The sequence below is a fragment of the Ixodes scapularis genome, unplaced genomic scaffold (assembly GCF_016920785.2).
Source record: "Ixodes scapularis isolate PalLabHiFi unplaced genomic scaffold, ASM1692078v2 PGA_scaffold4__175_contigs__length_147842914, whole genome shotgun sequence".
Taxonomy (NCBI): Eukaryota; Metazoa; Arthropoda; class Arachnida; order Ixodida; family Ixodidae; genus Ixodes; species Ixodes scapularis.
Genome location: NW_024609879.1, coordinates 16,664,970 through 16,684,086, shown reverse-complemented (window position 1 = coordinate 16,684,086; position 19,117 = coordinate 16,664,970).

Below are 19,117 nucleotides of genomic sequence, written 5' to 3'. Positions count from 1 at the left end.
CCTCAAAGCTGCCCGGGAGCTCCTGAGACTGAAGGTTACGTTGGACCTCGCGCCTCTTGTATGAGGAAGCGGCGCACCCTTGTGGTGATAGTTGGCCACCGGCAATTGAGCAGGCATTTTCAGTATACAGGAGGCTATGCTGAATGACACTTATTCAGGCATGTCAGTCATAAAGAGCTTGGTAAGGACCATCTTTTAGTTACCCGGTTTCGACCAAGACTGTTAAGACCATGTAAGAAGGTGCAAGACATGTACCCAGTTCTGTGAAATGCTTATGGTGCAGGTTCGGGTCAGCAGGTTGGATACCAAGCAACACTGAGCATGGCTTATATTATGCCGTTCTGCCAAGGAGGTTAGAAGTACTAGGAGAGGGCACGTTGCAATATTGGTGAAGCCTAGTCATAAAAAAGTTTAAACGATGTTGTGGCCAACGTGACCGTAGATCTCTCTGGCTATTGCTGCGCGTGACATGTCACGTGTGAGAGGGATGGTTGATTGTAGAAGGGCTCCTTGCAGGCTTGCGCGCGCTCCGTCCGGTAAGTTTTATCAGATCGAAGGCTGGACTGTGGTGAATTCTAGTACCCTACAGCTAGACAAAGGCTAGCTACGGTCACGTGATGTGGCCACGTTGCGTGGTAAGTCAGGAGGGTAAAGAGGAAAATGAGAAAGAGGCGAGGCGTCAAGGGAGCATGGCTTGTGGACGCTACGCGGCTGGCGTCATACCCTCTCCTACCCTTCTATCCTCTTTGCGTTCCGCTGGAGAATTACGTAATACTGATCGTGGTCCACTCGGACAGGAAACAGATAAAAGCATCGGCAGAGTCCCAGTGGAAGCCCAGTGCAACATCTTCGGTCGATTTGGACAGCCAAGTACACTGGTGTTTAACGACGGACCCTGGTTTAATAGTATTGTTTTCAAACAGTTTTTACAGTGGTCATGTAGTACAGCACTGTACTACCACTTTGAGTCACCCGCAGTTCAACGGGTTAGCCGAGCATGGAATATGTAGAGTCAAGGGGGACATTCAAGAGGTTCAGCCTTCGCAGCCTTGAAAGCAGGCTTGTAAGAACTTCCCCTCTACTGTTAAAGTTCCACTGCTGCAGAACCTCAACAAAAGATAGGAAGCACTCCTCTGAGCAGTTATTCCGCTAATTCATCTGATCCCAGACTGATTTTCGTCTATATGAATTTGGACCCCTGCTCGAGAGGGGCAACCACCCTCTTGGTGCGGGAGAGAGTGCATGGGCTCGCACTTTCGGCCTATGATGGATTCCTGATGTTGTCTGCTCACTTGGTGGTATACCAATGACAACAGTAGGAACCCCAAGAGGATACACCAACAGCATGCGGATCAGCCCTGGACTGGGCATCCCCACAAGTAGACCAGCCTGCCTGTAGAAATTTTTTGACGGAGAGGCGACAATGTTGGAGGCTCGGTGGTTCAACGATCAGGCTGCTCCTTGGCAGCAGGAGGCATCCAAAAAGGGCCGGTAGAGCGGCCAGGTAATGGATTGCCTTAACTGGAGATGAGTAGTGGCCGGGATTCATGATCAGCGTGGACCCTGCCGGTGACAAAGCAGAGGGGATTGACGTTTAGGTTTAGGTTTAATTATAGAGCAGAACATCAGAACTGAAGAACAAGAACGGCAAAAGAGGCGCGAGCTCGGGCTTGAGCTTGCGCTTACAATGGAACAAATAGTGTCTGTGATGATGCAACAAACTAGTAAAAGCGAATTATTACATTCTTCCTTCCTTATTTATTTTTAACAAAGCCTCAACAAGTACACTAATACCCTTGTTACACGGGCGCACTTAACTGCAGTTACGCTAAACCACAATTAGTGCACAATACCTGCCGACAACATTCTGCGGCGATGCAGTCAGATCTATGGGCGAACGTGTGCTTGAGCATCTTGAGCACGCATCAAAGCAGTGCACGCGCTCTCTTCACTTCTTTTGAAATAGCTGCCCGAGGGTATAGTGCGGCATCTGTGCTGCCACGTAACCGCAGTTAAAGCTGAGTTAACCGCGGTTAAGTGTGTCCGTGTAACAGGGGTATAAGAGGGTACAGAATCGAAACTTGAAATCTTCCCAGAACAGTTCAATATTGGTGAAGTATGGTCTATGATATCCGTAAACGATAGTCGCACGCTTGTATTTCCAGCAAAAGGCTATATTTCTTGTTCCAACCGACGGATTTTGGCGAGCGCTTCAAGATCAGCCATCGAGTTGGCGCGATGCGTCTCGGGATATTTGCCCGTGATGTGATGTTCACAGCATCACTGGCACACACACGGCCAGGGGCACCGTAATTAGGATCGTCATTACTAGGTGGCGCCAGCTTTATCGTCCACGCATGACTAGGGTGCCTTCATGTGCGCTTTGCTTAGGGTGGAGACATCCGGCCATTTTGCCCCACACTTCATTTTTATTTTTTGTTCAGAAGCGCGTGAAGGAACGTGTCCCTGAACGCGCTCGTGGCGCTGACTGTGCTACGGCGACATTTTGTTTTCGTCGATTTCTTTGTATTTTCCCCGTGAGCGCGTGCTGTCGGCATCGGGTACTACAAAGGGTGGCATCACCCTTAACAGAAGGACATTGAGGCACCCTACGCATGAAAATCCCGGCGGGTGGGAATACTCGAAGTATGGTGTACTAAATCTGAGAGGTGCGCCAATTGCCGCTCGCTCCTGCGTACCTCCATCGGACACGCCGCGCCGTGGCGTTGCTCCTGATGGCCCCGTGACGTGAAAAATTCCATCAAAGCTCGGCCCCCCAAACTACCAGGGGGTATTGGAAAATCGTTTTATTCGTTTTAAAATTGCTTTTCTTGCGTTTACGAACGAAAGACGGCTCTTCGTGAGCTGCTGTCATAAAGGAGACCACGTCTACACAAAAAAGACGCTAAAATTTCGCTTCCGCACCCCTTTAAAGGAGAACAGAAAACTACTGCTCTCCCTTCCTTAATATTTTTCTTACAGCGGAGCTGTTAAGGGTTAGTTTCCCCAGGATCGAGTCCCCCGCAAAGAAATATCGACACAAACTCTGGTTCCCGCCGTCGCTGATAGATGGCGGTAGCAGTCCGGAGTGTTGTGTTTACCGGTTGTCTGTTTGCCGACGTTGTTCATAGGTGGCGCAACCTTTCGAGCCTTTCCACTCTGGCTTGCCGTCTTGCGGACGGCCGTTACTTCATTCCCGCCATAGTACAGCTTCTCTGGTCTTCCTTCTTCACCTAAGGGGCAAGGCTAAAATATTTTTGACAATAGCTACAAGGAGACTACAATGATAAAAAATTACCTCATCTTCCCGAGGGGAACCATGGGGGGATGCGGAGCATCGTGGATCGTTATTAACGGTGTTAATAACGGTGTTAGTAACGTTGTTAGTAACGTTGTTAACTTGCGTGTTATTACGTTGTTAACTTGCGTTGGTTACCACACATCGCGTGAACGTTGTTGGAAACTCCGCGATGCTCCGCATCACCCCATGGTTCCCCTCCAGAAGATGGTGTAATTTTTTTGCTTCCATCACACTTCGTCGGAAGAACAGAGTGGAGTCAACAGTGGTAATCTGAACGCGCGCAGCGCGCTACCGCTGCTTGTGGGGTATCCACACGAAGGAGAAATCCGCCCCTTTCCTCCGCGGAGCGCGCATCACGTGAGACATAGGTCATCCCTTTCTGACGCCTCGCGGCGCGTTCTCCTCCGTGGCGGAGGCGCGGAGGCTTCGTTCTGTCAGCACGAAAGCTCCGCAGGTGCACGCGGCGGAGCCGGGGACGGAGTTTCCCGGGTTGTTGACGTCACGACATCCGTCCGCGGAGGTCTCCTTCGTGTGGATACCCCTTTATATTCACACTTGAAGGAGAGGAGACTGGAGGAGGAGAGTTGCGCATGCGCGCGTGGTGTGAGTAGAAACGAACGCACGCGAAGTGCACGCAGCTGGTAGAGAGAGAGAGCGGAGAGAGTAACGCGCAGCTGTTGGAGAGAGGGAAGTAGGAGAGTTGCGCATGCGTAGTGTGAGTGCAGACTACGACGCCGCGGGACATAGACCCGAGCAAGAGACGCTCCGCATCTAAAAACGTAAGAACACGACTGTCACGTTCTTAGAGAGACAACGCGGTGAAGAAGAAGATAAGGAGAAGGGCGAGCTGAAGACAAGCGGAGGGCACGAGGTGTGTGTCTCGAGCGAGAACATGCGAATGACCGTGGCGAACAGCGCTCCCGGCAGCCCAGGCTGCGCTCCCGAGAAACTCTGGGGGGCTATGTTGCGCTTTTTGCACTCCCAGGAGACTAGGGAGAGGGAAGTGACGTCAACGACACAGCAAACGCAGATTGGGTGTTATTTTGTTTCCTTCTGTCAACATCCAATCTGCGTTTGCTCTAGTCGTTGACGTCACTTCCCTCTTCCTAGTCTCCTGGGAGTCCAAAAAGCGCAACATAGCACCCCTGGTCTCGTCCCAGGAAAGGCGACCCCGTCGCGCCAGGGTGACTTTCGATAGCGCTCCCGCCAGCTCAGGCTACGCTCCTGAGAGATCCGGGACCCGTCCCAGGAAGAGCAACACCGTCGAACAGGAGCGCCATCCGATCTCTGACCACCATTCCTTGCCGCACTCCTCAGAAACCCTGGCTTCGCCCCAGAAAAGGCAACACCGTCAAGACTGACGGCCGGCCGGTTGCCGCTCGACCATCGCAAGCTTGCCGGGCTCAAGGATTTCACCCTGGAAACCGTGGCTCCCACACAAGCGAAAAAGGGTCGGCTTCGCATCTATCATTACTCAGAAACTGTGATTGAACTTCAGGGCCCGATAAGACTTTGAGAGGCACCAAGCTGATCCTGCTTCTAGAGACCTCCCTTATATAACTCCTATTTTTTTTTCTTATTCGATTTCCTTTACACTCAATTGTCCTTCGTGTGGCTGATTGAATGGATTTCTTCCTTCTACTTTCGTGCGTCACTTCAGTCTCCAATAGGCCTGTCATAACCAAACCAGACGCCATGCAAGTCCCAGTGCAAGTGCGTGCAACCCGCGCCGCAGCCCGTTTACTTCTTCCTTCACAACACTTCTTCCTCTCTCACGAGGAGTAGTGAAATATATAATAGCAAACCAATTTTGCAGAAAACATGCAGGGCAAAATGTTTTTTTTTAGAAAACAACAAAAATAAATATGTAGAAATAATGCACAGCAAAATGTTGATCCCCTGCTTAGGGCGAAAACCGCACCATGGGCTTCCGCGCTCGTGTACTTCGACGAACTGGGCTCTGCTGATGTATCACCGTAGTCGAGGCTGTGGTGTCAGCAGCGTCCGGATTTACTGCGAGGCCAGTAGTTGCACTGGACTGGGCGGGTTGGTGCATATCGTCCCCAGAAATCACAGTTGAATTTGTGCCCAGATCCGGAGAGATTTTTCTCGTCGAGGGTGTGGTGTCAGCAGCGCTTGTGCCTACAGGGGGTGGTGGACGTCTGGTGTGCATGGATAAGCTGTTAATGGGGAGTTCCGCGCTATCAGTAAACCTGTGGGGTCTCGGTGCTACGCGGATGTGATCGTGATGCCTTGTCCACACTCTGCCATCTGGCAGTTTCACCTTCGATGCAAATCCCTGGTCAGCCTCTACAGTAGCCGGAACCCTCCTAGGGCCGGGTCGGAAATTCCGAGGAAAGATTGGTGTTCCGGGCTTAATATCCGGGACCCTAGTGTATGTCCATTTTTGCGTACGTCCTGCTAGAGCTGTTTTAGGTTCACTGTGGTCCGAAGATCGGGTCGCAGCAAGCCCAGCGCAGTCTTGAGGTTCCGACCCATCAAAAGTTCAGCAGGACTACAGCCCGTCCCTTCATGCGGCGTCGTCCTGTATGACAGCAGCAGTCTGGCAATTTGCGTATGAAGGTCCCCTGATCCGGCCTTCTTCAACTTCTGCTTAATCATCTGCACTGCTCGCTTGGCCGCTCCATTGGACGTGGGATGGTACGGGGGCACATGAACTTCTCTTATGCCATTCTTTCGTAAGAATGTCTTGAATTCTTCGCTCACGAATGCCGGACCATTGTCTGATACAACTACATCCGACAGCCCCTGAATAGCAAACGTCTTTCACAGACAATCAACTGTCACAGACGTCGAGCATGTGCTTACTAGAAATACCTCGATCCATTTGGATTATGCGTCGACGGCAATGAACAGGTAGGCGTTTCTCAGGGTTCCAGCAAAGTGTACATGCAGTCGAGACCACGGCCTTTCCGGAAATGGCCATGGCCTCACTGGTACTGATCTTGGCGCTCGCTGATGTTCTTGACAGGTACGGCATGCCTCCACCGCTGCGTGATGTCCTCATTCAGAGCTGGCCACCATGCATGGCTCCGGGCCACTGCTTTCATATTGGAGACTCCTGTATGACTTTCATGTAGCAACTGGAGCGCATATGCCTGTAAAGACGTGGGGACTACCACTCGGCATCCAAATAAAATAGAATCACTCTGAACGCTCATCTCTAGAAAACGGGCTTCGTATGGCTTCCACGGATGTCCAAAGGGTGGCCTTTGACCAGTCCACAGTGCTGCTCGCAGTTGTGACAAGTACGGATCTCTGCTCGTAGTTGCTGCAACCGTTCGGGCTGACAATACTCTGGGGTAGCGTCCTTGGAGCATGAACACCTCTTGGGGCACTCGGCCTGAAACTCGCTTGTAGGTAAGGGCAGCCGACTCAGTCCGTCTGCGCGTGGAATTTGTCTGCCAGGCCTGTACTTCAAGGTGTAATCATACCCCGACTAGAACAATGCCCAGCGTAAGATACGTGGCGAGCATGACTCGGAAATGGGCTTGTCAGCTACCAACAGCCCCAGTAGTGGTTTAAGGTCAGTGGCCGCCTCAAACGAACGCCCCCAGAGATACTGCTTGAAACGCGTCACGCCAAACACCATAGCAAGCGCCTCCCTGTCAAGCTCGCTGCAGTTTCGCTCGGCAGCAACCCAAATGCGAAAGGTCGCTCTTCTCCCGACGCCTCCTTCTGTGCAAGAACCGCACCGAGACCGTACGGAGATGCGTCCGTGACCAACACAGTTCTCTTCTTTGGGTCAAAATGAGCAACGTTTCTGCTGATGCCAGTAAGGTCTTACCCTGGGAGAAAGCCTCCTCTTCGGATGACGTCCAGGTTCATGGTACGTCCGGAACCAGCAGACGATTCAGGGGGTGCAGTACCGCAGAAAGTCGGGGAATAAACTTGCGATAAAAGTTAATAAGGCCCAGGTAACTTTGGAGGTTTTTGACGTCCTGCGGTCTCGGGGCCAAGAGGACATCCTCGACATTCTTAGGGCTGGGATGCAACCCGTTGCGCGTAATAATATGCCCTAAATTCTCCACACACTTTTTCATGAACTCGCACTTGGCTAGCTTCAAGCGAAGGCCTGCCTCCTGAAGGCGCCCGAGGACCCGGCACACATTCTTCCAGTGACCTTCGTCACTTGCGCCGGTCACAAGAATGTCATCTATATAGACCGCAACGTGCGGCAGACCGCCCAGGAGAATGTCCCTTTTTCGCTGGAACAAGGCAGGGGCGGACACCACGCCAAACGGAAGCCTAGTAAACGTGAACAGGCCTTTCAAAGTGTAGATCGTGACCAATACTTGTGACTGTGCATTCAGCTGGACTTGTTGATACGCGTCCTTTTAATCGAGCTTGGTGGACTTCACCCCGCTGGTCAGTTTCGCGAACAGCTCTTCAATCCCAGGAATTGGATAGCTTTCGCTGGCCGTCGCTGGATTGATGGTGATCTTGAAGTCGCCACAAAGGCGTACGCAGCCATCTTGCTTGACAGCAGGAACTATGGGTGCAGCGCATTGCGACGTCTTGACAGGGCGTGTGATGCCTTCGCGCTGCATACGCTGAAGTTCCTCTACTACTCTGTCTCGGAGTGTGAATGGCACTGGTCGTGCTTTAAAAAATTTCGGTCTTGACCCTTCCTTCAGGATGATCTTTGCCGACACATCCTGCATTATTCCAAGCGTATCTGAAAAACCTTCGCTGAATTGTTCGACTAGGCTTGTGACAGAACGGACCGCATTCACTCCCTTAGGCTTAGAAACAGTAATCTTGAATGCTTCCATCCAGTCTCTGCCCAGCAGTGTCGGACATGTCCCCTTCACCACAAACAACGGCAGTGTCGACTCGCGTGTTTTCACACCTTGGCTACTGCAGTAATCTTCCCCAGAACCGATCAGAGCTCTCCCGAATAGCTCTTCAATCTCACTTCGGAGTGTTCTAACGGCATTCCAGGAGGCAGTGCATTGAACTTTTGCTCAACGATAATGGAAACGCTGGCGCCGGTGTCCAGCTCCATGACTAGTGGCCCGTCGTTCACGATGGCTTTAATCTGCATGGGCCCGGGTCCCGTTGTTCGCAGCGACCACATGGCGCACTCGTCTACCTCGAATTGTGTTTCCTGGAGGTCGTCTATTTGGTGCACAGAGCGAGAGTCCATTCGATTCTTTGAGGCAGTCGGTGCCGCTCTGCAGGCCCTCGCAATGTGCCCCTGACGTCCACACTTGAAACAGGTGCTTGCCCGGTGACGACACCGGGAGTTTGATGTTTATCTCCACACCGATCTCAGCCACGCTCGACTGCGTTAGCCGCATTCCGTCTGGGAGGTTCCACAAAGTTGGTGGGCTCCACTGCGCCCGCTGACTCAACCTGAGGACAGAGGGTGTGAACGTCTTTCCTTGCAGCTTCCATTGCAATGACCAGTTGCTTGGCAGACTCAAGGTTCAGGTTTGACGATTCCAGTCACCGTGTCTGCATTCCCGTGTCGTTGATACCGGACACTATCTGGTCCCTCATCATGCGGTCGCGCGTGGTGCCGAAGTTGCAGTCATCTACCAACTTGTTTAGCGCCGCTACATAGTCACTGACAGCCTGGCCTTTGTGCCGTCACCTTGAGAAGAATTTGAAGCCTGCAACAACTTCCGATACCCTGGGCTTGAAATGGGCATTGAGAGCTGCGAAAATTTCGGTGAGCGTCGCCTCCCCTGGTTTGGTTGGCGCAAGCAGACTTCGTAGTAGTGAGTATGTTGCTGTCCCGCAGCTTGTCAGAAATACGGCCGATTTCTTTTCCTCGGCAACATCGTTGGCGAGGAAGTACAGGAGAACACGCTCTGGTATTCCGCAAACTCAGTTGTACTTGCATCAAACGCTCTCAGCTTCCCGACGGCCGGCATCTTTTCAGCTACCTCTCCTCGATATCTTCGTCGCGGTACTGGGTCAATATAGTACAGTTTATCTCTCGTCGCCAGTTGTCATAATCGAACCCGACGCCATGCAAGTCCCAGTGCAAGTGCCTGCAGCCTGCGCCGCAGCCCGTTTACTTTCTTCACAACACTTTCTTCTACTTTCGTGCGTCACTTGTCTTCAATACGCCCTCGTCTCCTTGGAAGAACGTGACAATTGGCGAGCCTGCCAGGATTCGTGGCCCATTTCTGACGTCTTGTTCTTTTGAGAGGTAGAGGAGCGTTGGAAGGCGAAGGGCATCCAGGGTCATGGAGGTAGAGAGATTAACGACTGTCGGAAAGGAACTGGGCTATGCGGGGCCAGAGCTGAAGAATCTGTAGACGACGAAAGAGCATGGATGAGAGAAGATGACACACTCAATGAGGTAATGAAAGTCAGGATTCCTTAGAAATGGACGAGGTGTCACTTAAGAAGTGGCTATAAGGTCACGTTTCGTTCGTAAAGCAAGAGTGGGAGCTGGAATGTGAAGAATGGGAAATGCTATGGCAAGAGACGGAGAATGGAGGTGACGGAGATTCCTTAGAAATATAGAAATGTAAAAGAGAGAGAGCCGCACGACTGTCCCGTCTTCATGCAGAATCTCGTAGCCTGAAAGAGATGATGGGGCTTTTGGAAGCCATTGTGACGACAGCTCAAGATGCGATGTGCGCATCAGTTGAAAAGCAATACGCGGATGAGAAACTTGAGGGTGACTGGATAACACTATCCCGTACCTTGAGTGCAGACACAGAGGCGCCTGACAGGGAAACGAGATTATTCGGGGAGGCTTGCAAACCTTACGGTGGTTTAAGCTGCACCACAGAAACGGTGAAAAATGAGGTGCCGAGCGTGGTGGACGTAACCATGCAATGAATTGTTGCTGGGGCTTCTAGCCGGTGATGCTTCGGAATCCCGACAACAAGATAGCGGCATAAGGTCCGAATTAAAGAAATGTCTGAATTAATCTCGCCGAACAAACGCAGCGTTGTTCCTGCGAGAGGACCACAGAGCCAAGTGTCTTACGTAGTGCAGCTCAGAGGAGGGCGGAGAGAGCGGTTCAAGGTACGCAAGCTTCGCCGCCGAACAGGAATCACTGGGCTTAAACAGGACGCACACCAGATAAGCAGGAGTCAGAGACGAGTGTGCCAGAAGATGCGGAAGCAAGTTCGGATACAAAAACAAACCGGAAGCACTAAATGCTCCGAGGTTGAGTCCGACCCTGCTGAGGCCAGCCTAGCACAGATTGAGTGTGACGCCAAAACGCGGTTAGGTCCTGCGGCCAAGCTGGTCAGCTCGAAGGCCCAGGTTGGGCGGTTAGCTAATTTAGATTAAGAAAGCCAATTTAATCCTGAAATTTTGACAGAAGATTGTACACAGCATGTCTGTAGCGTTTGCTGCGAGTCATAAGCTGCTTCGTTTTTGTTTGTGTTTCGTCTTTCGAATTTGCAATTTCGTCATGGTGGTTTCAGTGTTTTTTTCGTCTTTTTTTTTCTTAAACTTTCACTTGGTAAGTGAGCGAGAACACGTGGTATTCGAACTCTAAACAAACTTCGGGTTTTCAAACTTTTGTGATAATAATTCGCTACTTTCAGGCCAGTCATTTGGAATCAAGATTGTGATTTTTCGTTTTCATTTCTTCTTGGACTAAGCGTCCAGTAATAGCTTACAGTGTAAATCTAAGTTTCTTTTGAACAGTTCTTGAACTAGGAAAGATATCACCTGATCGTAAACTCATTGCAATGATTCAGTATGTTTTGTACGGAAGAACTTTCAATGTACAGACCAACTATCTGCCGTTGGAGATTTTGAACAGAGCCAACCATACTAACAGCTTAGTTATGTGATGGGTATAGGCATTACAATATTAGAGTTTTCGTCTTGAATACATTAAGGGAAGGGAAAACGTAGGAGCGTACTTCATTAGTCCAGTATAAAGAGCCGACCGACGGGTAGTTGGGCTTCTAAATAGTGTAATCTTTTGTACTCCAGGGAGGTAGAGACTCTAGCGATGCTCGTCCCAGGAAAGGCAACCTTGTCGAGCCGGAGTGACATCCGACAGCGCTCCCGCCAGCTCAGGCTACGCTCCTGAGAGATCCGGGCCCCGTCCCACGAAGAGCAACACCGTCGAACAGGAGCGGCATCCGATCTCTGACCACCATCCCTCGCCGCACTCCTCAGAAACCCTGGCTTCGCCCCAAGAAAGGCAACACCATCAAGCCTAACGGCCGGCCGATTGCCATTCGTCCATCGCAAGCTTGCCGGGCTCAAGGATTTCACCCTGGAAACCGTGGCTCCGACACAAGCGAAAAAGGGTCGGCTTTGCATCTATCGTTACTCAGAAAATGTGAGTGAACTTCAGGGCCCGATAGGACTTTGAGAGGCACCAAGCTGATCGTGCTTTTAGAGACCTCCCTTATTTAACTCCAAATTTTCTTTCTTTTTATTCGATTTCCTTTACACTCAATTGTCCTTCGTGTGGCTGATTAAGTTGATTTCTTCCTTCTACTTTCGTGCGTCACTTCAGTCTCCAATACGCCCTCGTCTCCTTGGAAGAACGGGACAACGGCACTTATCTTCTCAAACACAGAAGCAGTCAACGAGAAATCATATTGAAAAAAAAACTGCATATTCGTGGAAAGTTAGCATCCACCAAAGGCATGCTGTCAAACTTCGTTCATGCTGAATGCGACAGCACTTTATGAGGGTTGTAACTTCATTAGAAAATTAAATAATGCATAGAACTCCAGTATGAGAAGTTCTCGGTAACACAAACAAACATGCCATCACCGATATGCCATGTCAAAAGCGCTAAGTCACTCTCCACTTTGCCCGCCCCTGTCGCGCATGGTTCTTGAATCGAGGGAAAAAAGTGTGAAATTCGATAAATAAATATCTGAAAGCCCCTTGCTGTTTCGTGAATACTTTTGATTGTGTTAGGCTCTAATAACGACTGCTCCTCAAACAGCAATAGTAAAAAAAGCAAATTTACGGATTTTAATTACTAAAAAAAAAAAATGTTGCCACGGTTATTCACCCATGTAATGTCCGCCGAGTCGCACGACACACATGAAGAGTGCATCAACATTACAGTGAGCCCCCAATTTTCCTAAAATCAGTTGATTAAAAAATATCACCGGGTGTAGCTGACATAATGTGACAAAGGGATGCTTCATTTCTCATTTCACTGCAGCCCACGTGGTCCAAAAGTTCCCCGGGGAAACGACCGGCTCTGTCATAACATATTTACGTCGCAAATGCAACATGGACTTACGCATAAAAAAAAGCGCAAATAGAAAAATTAGTTTAGTAAGGTACGTTGTTGGGCTAGTTGGTTCATCTTAGTAAAACATATAAAATAGCGCAACAGAAAACAAGGACAAGAAGTAAACAGCGCCTGTCCTGTTTACTCCTTCTCCTTGTTTTCTGTTGCGCTATTTTATATGTTTTACTAGAAAAATTAACTACATTGTACGCCACGGAAAGTAGCGTTATCTAACTTGTCAATAATTATTTTAGCTAGTCATTTCTATAAATTTTGCAATTGAAAAGTCTGCTTTTATTGCAAAGATAGCTTTTATTTTCCCTGAGCTGTATTTGTTACCTTTATTGAAGAATAAAAGTTTACTGTAAAAAAACTGTTAGCACTATTCGGAAGCAAGGCGATCGAGGGCAATCGGATCAAGTGTTAAATGCTGCTGATGAAAAAGCATGCACATGACTTTGATTTCAAAGTGCACCGCCACTTGCGTGCTACCTCATAGGCTAGTAGACAAATTACGTTTGCAGGATAATCCGGTGTTTTTGTAATGCAGGTCTCAGCGCAACTATACGCTGTTTCAGATATCTGCATCCACAGCAATCAAAAGGACGGGAGGCAAAAGAAACCACGGCTAATTATGGGGACATAAAATGCTCCACCTTGCATAGTAATAAGGTGAGCTGGCGGGCTAGTTGGTCGTTCATCATTAGTAAAATAGCGCAAAACAACAAGGAAGAAAGGGCGAGATAGACAGGAAGGGCGCTTGCATAGTAGCATGCAGCGCAAATCAACTTCTGAGCCGCGTAAGCGAAGTGGTGTTATGAATGGAAGCTCGCTCTGAAATTGGCTGTTGATACCGGCGCCTTCATGTAACAACCTCAAGCCCTCACCGAAAGTGTTTCATGGTGTAGATTTATCTTGCAAAACTCTAAGACATCTCAATTCACGTGAAAAGAGATTGACAATAGCAACAACGAACAACACCGTCGATCGAGAGTTCCACACTGTAAAAAATCGACGTAAATTTAACATATCTTTCCCTCGTCAAAAAAGACGGGCACGCTCATTGTTTCAAAGCACGAGGTTGCCTTCATTATTTGTGTGCCGCGAGAAGCCGATCCTTCCAGAAAAGCCGATATCCCAGAGGTGCAAGCATGCGCTGATGAATCAAAATAGCCTTGGCGACAAGGGAGAAATTGCTTGAGATGGTTTCGGTTTTACGCTGAAAAAGAAAACCGAAAGTTTAGATAAAACCTAAGATAGACTAAACGTTTTGTTAATTTTTTTTACGAATTTAATAAAGTGACATTCATATTATTAATGTATTGATTTGCTTAGTTTTGTCTTCAAAAACACAAAGAACAAAAAGAAGAGACTTTTGAAAACTGCACAAGACCATCGCTATTGCAATCAGCTTCCGTTCGGCCGCCGTTGGAGTTCCGGAGGGTTCAAGGAGGTTAGAAGTACTAGGAGGGGGCACGTTGCAATATCGGTGAAGCCTAGTCATAAAAAGTTTAAACGATGTTGTGGCCAACGTGACCGTAGATCTCTCTGGCAATTGGCGCACGTGACATGTCACGTGTGAGATGGATGGTTGATTGTAGGATTTTTTGCAGGCTTGCACGCGCTCCATCCGGTAGGTTTTATCAGGTCGAAGGCTAGACTGTGGTGTATTCTAGTACACCATCGCTAGACGAAGGCTAGCTACGGTCCCGTGATGTGGTCACATTGGGCTGGACAAGTGAGGAGAGTAAGGAGGAAAATGACAAAGAGGCGCGGCGTCAAGGGAGCATGGCTTGTGGAGGCTACGTGGCTGGCGTCATGCCCTCTCCTACCCTTCTATCCTCCTTGGGAGGGTTCGCGCATCGCTTCCTTTTTACGTTTTAGCCGTTTTAGCGGATATTTTAGATAGCTTACTTACGAATAGCGTGTTCAATAATAGCAGTCGATTACTGAGGGCTGTGAGACGCAGCGTCGCAAGTGGCGGACAGTCAAGGCCGACTAGTGCAAGCGAAGGTGAGGAAGTTTCTTTTTGTTTCTGCGAAGTGCGCCGCTGTTTCAAACTTTTTCTTGTACCGTGTGCTTGCTAAGCTATGCTTGACTCTCACTATGCTCTACCCGGTTTTATTTCGTTATTTGAGAAGAGCGTATTTTCAAGACTGTGGCTCTCTCCGCAGAGTGAGAAAGATTCGCGTGCGGCGGAACCGAGGGCCAGCCGAGGGCCTGTCCTGGGCGCCGTCCCTACGACGGTCGCCCGACGACGCTTTTGCGGAGCGTTCAAGTACAGTCTGACGGCAGTTCAAGCAATCACAGGTCATGCTAGTTCTGACGTGCGGTCCCAACAGTCTCTCGCCAACGATTTGTTTCATAAAGCGGGAGCGAAAAAAAACGTTACAAGAGCGAGCAGCATGATTTCTTGCCCGTGCTGATGCCTGTGTTAAGAGACGGACGATCTCTGCGTATGCGGAGGCGGCACGCTTTCCAAGTTTGCGGTTGTGTGTTGTGAATAAAGTGAGTTTGGATGTCACGTTTTTTAGCGGTGGCGAAAGCCGCTACAAAAGGCAGAGCGGTTAGAAAAACCAAAAGCGGGAAACAATGTTAAAAGGACCTAAATATTCGATGGAGTTGAAAGACTACCAACGTACCAACTCGCCCAATTATTCTTTGTCAAAGAATAATAGCCAATACTAATAAATTAAATAAATGCCAACTTTTAATTGGTTAGAAATTTATAATTCATGCAGTAAACCCCTACCCTGCTCTAGTGCTTTTATGATATCAGATAATGTGTAAATATATAGGATACTTCATAGCAACCATTTATGTCCGACCCATTATATTGAATCTTTTCTCTAACAGCTCGAAGTTATATATAAGAAAGTGCTTATCATAAATTAAGCCGCACCACTGAATGTGTGATAGCGTATGACTCGTATGTGTGTTCTCAGCAAAAAAAAAAAAAAAGGAGGCATTAAAAAAAGGCCAATAATTTTGTTTGTTCTGTGTTAGAGCTTCCTTCAGGTACACGCAAAATATAGTTGTCTACATCTAAAAAAGTGTAATTGACATTCCCCGCAGGCCTGCAGGCCTGACTCAGTTGGGCTAGCAGGTTGCAACCTATAGGAACGTGCAGGGACCTGCATGACACGAGTAAAAGTGACGTCCGCCCACTGATCTCTTGCATGGGTGGCTGGATGATGCATCGAGCAGACAGGTATGAAGCCACCGTAAGTAAGCGGCCTGTCCCAATAGCGAGCGCTTGACAGGCTTTTCAACTCTCCCGAGTGCTGATTCGAACAGCGTTCAGGGCGCTGGGTTTTTTCTTGTCATCCCAAGAGAGCCTGCCTGTTGCCGAGTAACAGTGCATCCGAACCCGAAAAGTCTCCTGGGAAGCTATTCGACGTAAACATATTTAGATTCTATTTTATCAAAAATGTGTGTATGTCCCCTTAATCTTGGGATTTCGTCCAGAATTAAATTCTGCAGCGCACTGGCACATGCGGAGAAGCGCACTGAACAAAATCTATCGCGATGGTGACTCTGCGAGCGCTTTGAAAGGTTTGAATGGCATAAACGACTTTGTTTGCGCGAGCTCAATATTTCATTCATTTTATGAAGTGTTAGTGTTGAGAATACTTTTCAGGTACAAAATTTTGCAATCAGGAGTAATGTTCAATGCATTCGTTTCCATGGGGTTATTTTTTTGCACGGCCAATTTTGAGCAATTTCGATAAACTGGCAAAAACTAAGCCTTCGCGAAAATTAGGCCGTTTACATTAGTACAATTATTCTTGAAACCAATATCGAATACCGCAATATACTAAACTTCTAAAATACAATTTTATTGTTAGCACACACATCCCTGAAATCGGCCATTCTCAGATGTTTTCGTTGTGGCCTTCATCAATCCACGTGCTTAAAATGTAGAAGCTGCAACCTTGAATCTTTTTTTTTTTCTTTATGGTGCCTAAGATCTGAGGTAACAAATGTTGTGCCCTGCAATGAACACTATTACCTGTAGCATAGCCCTGGGCATGCAAAGAAGGCACACTACCAATGTCTTACATATTAGGCTTTCAAAAACGATATTGTCCGATTTTCCTCACCCTTTTGTCAGGATGAAGTTGTTACTATCTTGCCTTCCTCATATAGTGGTCCTTCGAGCGAATTATGTGATGTTACATCATAGAGTGGCATAGGGTAATTTTCTCTTCTCTTTTTACGCAGGATGTAATGACATAACATCATCACAAAGGAGAGTGTACAGTGAGGCAGGCTTGGAAACTTGAATAAAGTGATAAGTAGGATTTAAATTTCTGCCTTATCAATTACGCGAAGAACACCGATCATAATGTTTATATGCTACACATACACACTTTCAGTTTGAAAACTGCAATGCACCTCTTCTTTATGGCTTTTCTCACACAGTTTCAGAAGACGCTGGTACATCATTACTGCGAGGAATAGAGCTGCCAAAGATTTCCTCGTTAATTTTCTGACTCATTTTTAAGAGTGCATTTCCCGATGGTGGCGCCTCTGCATTATCATCATCAATTGAGTTATCAAAGGCGTTTCTTAACATTTCACGAGAGTGGAGCTATATGACATGAAATTTCACAGGTTGGAATACAACCGTCCAAAGAAACACCTTTGAAAAGTCAGCTTTTTAAATGCAGGCGCCGATTTTTCTGGCCAATTTGAGACCGTTCTTTCCATTCAGAACGCCCGACATACACGACGTCCCAGATAACTTGCACCATACTTAAAAAAAACACCGGAGGGCTCTGCAGGAGTGAAATCAACTGTCCATAGCAAGCGTCTTGAGAATGTGCACAGATTTATTTAATGCGCCTGGTTATGTAAATAACTAAGATTAATGAGCTAACCTTTCAAATATTCTTTTAAGGGCCAAGATGTCAATTGTAAAGTTGCAGGGCGCATTGAGAGACACCCAATTAAAGTGTTTGAAACATAATACGTTTTCGTGTTTTTTCCGGAACGCACATTCGCGGCGCGCTCGCACGCCGTCATTGGGGAAGTGAGTTTTCACGCGGCATTTTTTTGTATTTCGCTGGCGTTTTTTTTGAAGGCTAGGAAAAAGGAGCATGCAAAGTGCACCTTGTTGAAAATGGTTTAAATGGGTGTTTCTTAATGCGCTCTACAACTTTCCATTTCACACTTCGGCTTTTAAACGAAGATTTCAAAAGTTAGCTTGTTACTCTTAATTAAATAAATAGGCGCACTAAAACAATTTTGTGCACTTTCACAAGAGACTTTCTAACAGCGTACTGTTTCACTCCCGCAGAACGCACCGTTTTTTTGTGTTTTTTTTAAGTTTCGTGCAAGTTATCTGGGACACTCCGCATATATCTACTGGTAGTGTACATTTAGTACACTAAAAGCATACATGTAGTGTACTAAACGTGCACTTATAGTATGCTAAAAGTACACTCGGGGTGCACTTATGGTATTCTACGTATGTACTTGGGGTGTACTAAAGGTATACTATTTTGTTTCATAAAAGTGTGAAACTAGTACGATTTCAGTACATACCCCAAGTTCACTATTAGTATACTTTCAGTATACTGATTTTGAACGACTTTTCGCTAAGGGACGAAGCGGCCGCCATCCCGGCGGCGCCGAAAACCTCTCGTCTTGTCCGTGCACGTACGAAACCACAGCAGCTCTCGTCGCCCGACAGTCCCCGAGCTGCAAATCGTCTCACTTTTCGGCAAAAACAGGCACCGTTCCTCCAGAGGTTCTTGCCGTACCGCGATGCCAAGCGTCTTATACTACGTTTCAATGAACGAATGGAGATACCAACTAGACTAGAAAGGTTGCTGCCCGGCGTCGCTAGAAGCACGGTTACCATGGCAATCTCCCAGGCCCAAAATGAAGATCACTATCAGGGCATCTGACGTCGTGCATCTAGATAATTTTGCGTCCTGCCGCTACTCTGGCAGCTACGCTGCCATATAGAGTGGCTCTAGACGTGGCCTGTCTTGGTCCTTATTACTACCCCGTAACACACCAACAAATGAATTACAGCTGAAACGTAAAAAAAACGTAAAGCAATTGACTGCGAAATTTGTTTAAAACTAAATATAGACACTTTTTAGAGATCATAACCTTGAACAAACGTATTTAGCTTACAAAAAAAATTTACAATTAGTTTTCTTCAGAGAGCAGGCGCTATCATCATCATGGTGCAAAATGACATTCGGAATCTATACGGGAAGCACGAGCTTGAATTGTAATGTCATTCGGCGCCCGAATGAGATTCGCCCTGAATGGCATTTGCCATGTCCGTGTGGCACGGGTATTGCACCGTGGCCTAGGTAAAGCCCCTCTATCCTGGGAAACGTGGCGCCATCCATTGTTGTAGAAATGCTCGAGGCACGTGCCGTGAGCAACTTCTGGGAAATTCATGACGTCTGAAATCTCACTCACTGCTACGCTGTGCCGCCATGATCTTCCCCAGGGCTGTAGGTTGCACGTGCCTCGTGCATCGACGAACCTTGCGCTACTTTTAAAACATAAAGGGGCTTTACGGCTGGGTGGCTAAACTCATCAAACCCAAAGTTGGGGCTGAAGTTCGCATAGTG